This window comes from Lathyrus oleraceus, chromosome 4 (genome assembly GCF_024323335.1).
Source record: "Lathyrus oleraceus cultivar Zhongwan6 chromosome 4, CAAS_Psat_ZW6_1.0, whole genome shotgun sequence".
NCBI classification, from domain to species: domain Eukaryota; kingdom Viridiplantae; phylum Streptophyta; class Magnoliopsida; order Fabales; family Fabaceae; genus Lathyrus; species Lathyrus oleraceus.
The window spans coordinates 178290499-178297002 of NC_066582.1; positions in this window are offsets into that span (position 1 = coordinate 178290499).

Sequence of the window (6504 nt, forward strand, 5' to 3'; positions counted from 1 at the left end):
AGGTGTAAAGGCGTTTTAGATGGTGATGGTGAGGTTGAGGGTGGAGGTAATATGAGTGTGGTATCGAAAAAAATTGTTCAGCAACAAAACACGGTGGGGAAGTTTTAGTTGGTGAAGAAAGAATAGGGGGTGGTGTATATGTGTGTAAGAGTGGAAACCAATTTGTGCAGGTGGTCAAAAATGAATGTTGAAAAATCTCAACTAAAACTATGTATGAGGGTTTTTTTCGTTTTTTCCCTTTCAATGACCTCTCTCTCTATTCATGTATTGTCCATCCTCTATTGGCTCTATCTCTCCATCCATTGGCTCCTCACCCATGAGACCAAATAAAACATCCCAAATCAACAACAATAGTCAAGTCACCCACTTCATGAGTGTCGCGTGACCAATTCTATGCGGATGGACACTAATTCTTCCACTCACCTTAAACAGCTGACAACAAACTATACAATTGTTTTTTTCTAAACTTTGAGGGGAAAAGGCCAATGACAAGCAGTTGTGTGTACTCAAATTAAGGGAACTATCGGATCCTAATTTCTAGCTGCCAAATGGGCAATTGAAAATCCTATGGAAAAAATCCAATGACAAAATGCCAAGTGACCAACTAAATTCTGATTTTTTTAGTCCCTGTTATTGGTTATTTAACATCATAAAAAAAGATTTTGTAAGATTAACATGAAATAAAAGTGTAAGACCCCAATTTTGACCCTAAGATCCCTCATGCTATCTCATCATATGCATTGGCTTTGGGATCACACCTTGGCATCCTCCTTACCCCTCATTCATTGGGTTTGCATTGGGAGAGATCACCAATCATATTTTTGATTATATCATACCTTTTTTTTCATTATTTACTAACAAAATACCAAAAATGTGTCAATGAATAGTTTAACTCTTTTGTAGGTAGTGTGTGTGCTCACCTATGCTCCATCAAGCTCATATATAGGGTTTAAGACCCTCAATGTAAGGAGTGCAATAAAGAATTGGTTCACATTGGCTCTAATCATCATATATGGATCCCCATGATCTTCACATATAATTTTGATCAAGAAATCATCAAGAGTTTGGAGTTTATTTGCCTTGACAACCCTAATTCATCTAGGTATCTTGTGTGACTTCTTAAACAACTTTCTTCAACATTTGATCAAATATTTCAAGGTATACTTCATATTTAATCATCTTACACATATATTGTCCACCATGAGACCCAAAATTTAAGAGAACATCAGGTTAGCAAGTTGGTTCATGGTGGTTGACCAGAGAAAGTCAACTATTCAAAACTGGGGTTCTCTAGACCCTATCTCCTACAATATTTGTCATATAAAAATTATTCCAAGAGAAACGTTACTCCAAATGACATTACAAACAACTTTCATGTTAGATTTAATAGCTAGTTTTTCTTGTAAAGTCATTTTTTATGGTGAAAGATTATAGGTCATTTTGTATAAACCCTAGTTTGGAGGTCAACTTCCCAAGACCATAACTTGCTCAATTTTCATGATATGAAAGCCATTAAAGTTCCATGATAAAATTCAATATGTCTACTTCAACTTTGATGTTTGGAGGAAGTTCAAATTCAAATTGTAAATGTATGTGCCAAGAGGAAACATTATAGGTCATTTTGGGCCACTACCATTAAACAAGTGATTTTCCTCAACTTCTAAATTGCACAACTCCTTCATGCCAAATCCATATGAGGTCAAATTTGTGACCATATTGAAGAGGTTTGAAATAGATACAACTTTTATGAAGGAACGTTTCTCTTTTGAAGTCCATAGAAAAAGTTATTCAACCTGGAAGAAGTGAACATTTGACTTGGGACTTAGAAAATTTTTAAATATGATTGATTTCCCAAATTTCCACCTTAAAATTCATCATGATCCAATCTTCAAATGAAAAAGTGTCCAACATGAAAGTTGTTCCCCTTGATCTCACCTTTCCAAAAACTCCGATATCACCTTATTTGGATATAGAATGAAGCACTTGCGCATGGGTGAAATATGAGGAACCATTTGGATAATCTTCACTTCCATATTTCATACACGATTGCATGGCCACATGACATGATTTCAGCATGATTCTCACTCATTTTTGGACCTGAATACATCACTTAATGGGCCTATCACACGCCCATGCAAGCATCCAAAGAGAATTACTCATTTTTTCCAAATTTGGAAGTGTGTGGAAATGAATCTCCTTGGCTATAAATACAACCCTCGTTGCTCAGGATTAAAGACATGATGCCCAAGCTTTGAATGTGCAATCCAAATCCTCTCCATTAAAGGATAATTTTGAAGGTTTTCTTTGGAAAACCGAGTTTCAAATCTCCATCTGTTTTAAGATTGAAACTCCAAGAGTCCATACCTTTTCTTGATCCTAATCACTTCCAACAAGCTTCTGAAGCAAGGCTAGGCACAATTGGAATCAAGATCGAGCAAGTTTGAAGCTCCATTAAAGGTGAATTTTTAGAAACTTCATCTCTTCGATTCTCCCTCAATTCTTCACCATTCTTTGTTATTTTTGGTTGTCTGAAGTCCTATCAATATAAGCAAGAAGATTGAGTTGCTTTGAGGTCAAATCGAAGCAACTCAGTTCATGATCCTCAAAATTCAAATCCCTATCTTTTTATATATTTGGAATTGGAGAAAATAAAGGCCAGATTCATGCTCTTAAGCATTTTTCCTTCAAATTAGTGTATTCACTTTTCATTTTCCATGGAGTTGAGCCTGAACCAGATCGGTGGTGATCACCGAAGAAGATGATCGGAGCTAGGGCTCCGGTGGTGCGCTGTATCAATCCAGACCATCTAATCAGGTTCTCATGTTTTAATCTCACGCGTCCAAAGTGATCACCAAGCCTGCAGCGCATTGACTAAGGACCATTGTGGATAGCGCGCGCTTGGTCATCAGATCTTCCACCTCAATTAATGAGGGAGATCTGATGGCCCTTGTTTGTTTTTATTTTCTTTTTATTTTCTGATTTTTCATTTAATCCATTTATTTTGATTAATTCATATTAATTTCATTTTTAATCCAAAATATATGGGACTTTCACCAAAAAACTTTAAATATTTTCTCTTTCATTTTCTGAATTAAAATTATTTTTTGAATTAATTTTGATATTTTTCATGATTTAATTGTTTTGGTGTATATTTTTAATTGTTTATAAATACTTCTGACTTTTCAAAAATTATGAAAAAAAAATTCTAAGGTCCTTTGACCTTGTGTTGACCTAAGATAAATCTCTTGGCCATTTATTTGGTGTTTTGAAGAGATTTTAGGTTTTGACCAAACTAAATTTAATTTAAATGCATTTTTTATTTGATTTTTAATTGATTAATTGTGTAGAAATTATGTTGAGCCATTTTTATTGACTTGTGAAGTTTGACTATGTGTTTAGGCCTTGGTCAATATTGATTTGACTTTTGTTAAGTTAAAGTCATTGGATTTAGGGGATTGATGAAATGTACATTTCATCTCCCAAAATGAATGAATGATTTTAATTTAATAAAATTCCCCCCATGACCAATTTGTGTTTCTCTTATTTCCCCTCCCTCTTCATCTTCAATCATATTCTCTCTCATCCTTTCCATTGACCAATGAAGTCTCAATATCTTAAGGACAATTGGTTCATCAATAACCTTGTGTTAGATGAACCAATACAAGTATGGATGAGATAGGTTCATCCTTTGATCTTTTTCTTTTTTGTGCGTGGTATGTTTTAGAAGTATGGTTCATTATATCATATCTCTAACATGCATTAACACCAAAATTTCTATTGCCCGGCCTCAGATAGTTGTGACTTCTACATAAGTCCAATTACGATTGCTTAACATAGAGCTAAATTTTGACCCTAAAGGCATAACATTCTAGTAAGTGAGATTGTAAGTCTCCCCTATTTCATGGTATTGTGTGGAAACTTGGCCTTTTTTCCTTCCTTTGGAAGTTGTTTTGGCTCAAAGATCCATGCTTGTGAATAGAGGGTTGAGTGTTCTCCAAAGAATGACTTAATCAATTGGAAAGCAAAACACCACTAACATCTAATCAACTAACATTTGACTAACTTTTGTTATTATTGTCTTTATTTTCAAGTCATTTACTTTATGCAATTTAAATTTAAGTTATTTACCATTTCATTTGTCATTTACATATTATTTAACTTGTTTATGTTTATGTCATTTTCACTTTGCTCATTTGAGCCATATATTGTGATTGTGTATATTTGTTTGTGTATTCAGTTTGTGTTTGTGGTCTTAGGACCTTAAAATACTTAATAACCAACAAAAACCCTAAAAAAATGTTTGTGTGGACTGTTGGATTTAATTTGAGCTTTTGGACTTAGAGTTAAACAACATTCCATATGCAAAAAGGACTTGGTCAGTGCCAACATTTCTGAAACCAAGTTATTGTGATTTGAGCTTTCATCTGATGCAAGTATTGAGATCCTCATGAATTCATCCGCTACATGGTCTTGATGCAACTGTTACTTTGGACCTGTGTCTAATGCCTTATTCTGAGCTAACCAATGAATATGTCATCTGATACATAAGGAGATAAAGAATATTGTTAGCTGTGAAGTTGCTTGCTTGGATGTGACCGTCTTTATTTGATGCCATGCTTGATATTGCTATTTGCTTGTTGATTATTGATTGGTTCAAAGTCCAAAGGGAAAGTGGGTTTTCTATATGACATTCTTGTCTGTTGGATTGCATCCCATTGGTCAGATCTTTTCAACTCTTAACTTTTAATTTTATGCTTAGGATTAGTCTCTTCATCTCCTCCCGTTTCTTAAATTTCAAAATATCTCCCCCCTTTCAAAAAACTTTCTTTTCTTATGATTTCAAACTTAGACTCTTTTGCAAATTAGAAACTTTAGCCTTATGTCATTGCATTTTTAAACTCTTTTCTTAATCAAATTTGTAAATAAACTTAACCATATTGACTTAAAATTTCAAAAGACAAAAATAACTAACACTCATTCAAACTCTTTTAGGCTCCTATATGCCTATTTTAAACCTGATTTTTTTATTTAAAGCAATCCACTCATTTTGAAATTGATACCATGAACTACGAGGTTTTGATCCCTCATTTTTATGTTGGTACGTAGGCACAAGTCCGAAGGTCTTGTCAAACACAAAAATATAATTAGTGAATTCTTTTCTCATCTCCACACTCTATTTATTGCAAATATCTTTTATACCAAAAAGACATACACACATTAAAAAAGGCTCCCTAGGAGTACCTAGGACACTTTTGGTGCTAACACCTTCCCTCTGTGTAACCAACCCCCTTACCTGTAATCTCTGGCATTTTATTAGTTTTGATTCGAAAACTTCTTATCTTTGGGTTTTGTTCGTACTTTTTCCTTTTCCTTTGGAAATAATAAAAGCGCGGTGGCGACTCTGGTTTTATTGACGTTAAGTTTATCCATAGCTTAATGGTCATGAATTTACCGCTACAAAAAGACACAACAAAAATATAAACTAAGTGATCGCTTAATTGTAATAAATTCTCCCAACTATTTTGACCAAAAAACAAAAATAAACGGATCAAAAATGAATGAAAATAGGCTACAAAAGTGTTTGAAAAAATAAATTAAACGCACCACAATGATTAGCACGAAATAAACCTCTTAGAAACATATAGTTTTTTGTCAAATTTTGAAATATAAATACCCGGTTAGAACGTTCAGGCGTATCAAAATGTGACCGAAAAAGTAGCCGAAAAATAAAATGAACACATATGGTAAAACTACGCAAAACATAGATTAATAAAACTGATGTCTGGAAGCTCGATTTTGAAATTTTTCTCCCGTTGATTTGACACACAGTTGACAATTGATTGAATCGGCTTGCCTGTAGATTTGAAATTTTATTTTGATTGACATTTTAGGACTTATGCGGTATGGAATGCATGATATGATATACCGAGATGCAAAGCTATGATGTATGTATCGATTCGGTGATTTAGGATCAAAATTGGGGTGTGACAAAGGGTATGACAAAACTCCTTGAGAGGGCGATGATTTGCGTCTTTTGCCATTGCTCTTTTCATTCGCCAAAGCAAGTTTCTAGCACGCACGTATCTTTCTAGTTCATCGATTGGTTCTACTAAGGTTCCAATACTGCGACTTCTTCGCATAGACTGGATGAAGGGAAAATAATACCTTAGTCTAGATGGTGTGAACATGAAGTTACGATATCGACTAACATTTGTCTCTGACAACATCACAAAAAACTTTATGCTCTCCACAAGTGCACTAAAAATATCAATTTTAGTATAAAATATTATTGATCCCACAAAGACTAATGGTCAAGTACCGTTTTCCGCTTTCACTGTGCTTAGCTAAAGCGGCAGGATTGGGATTTGGTGTAAAAAGGAAATAATTAATTTTTAAATAAATTGAGATTTGGATACCAGAACGTGGCTCTCGTCAACCGTTGTCACTCTGGACATCGTTAGATTATATTAATATGGGACAATATTTTCTTTTAAGATGAAGAAC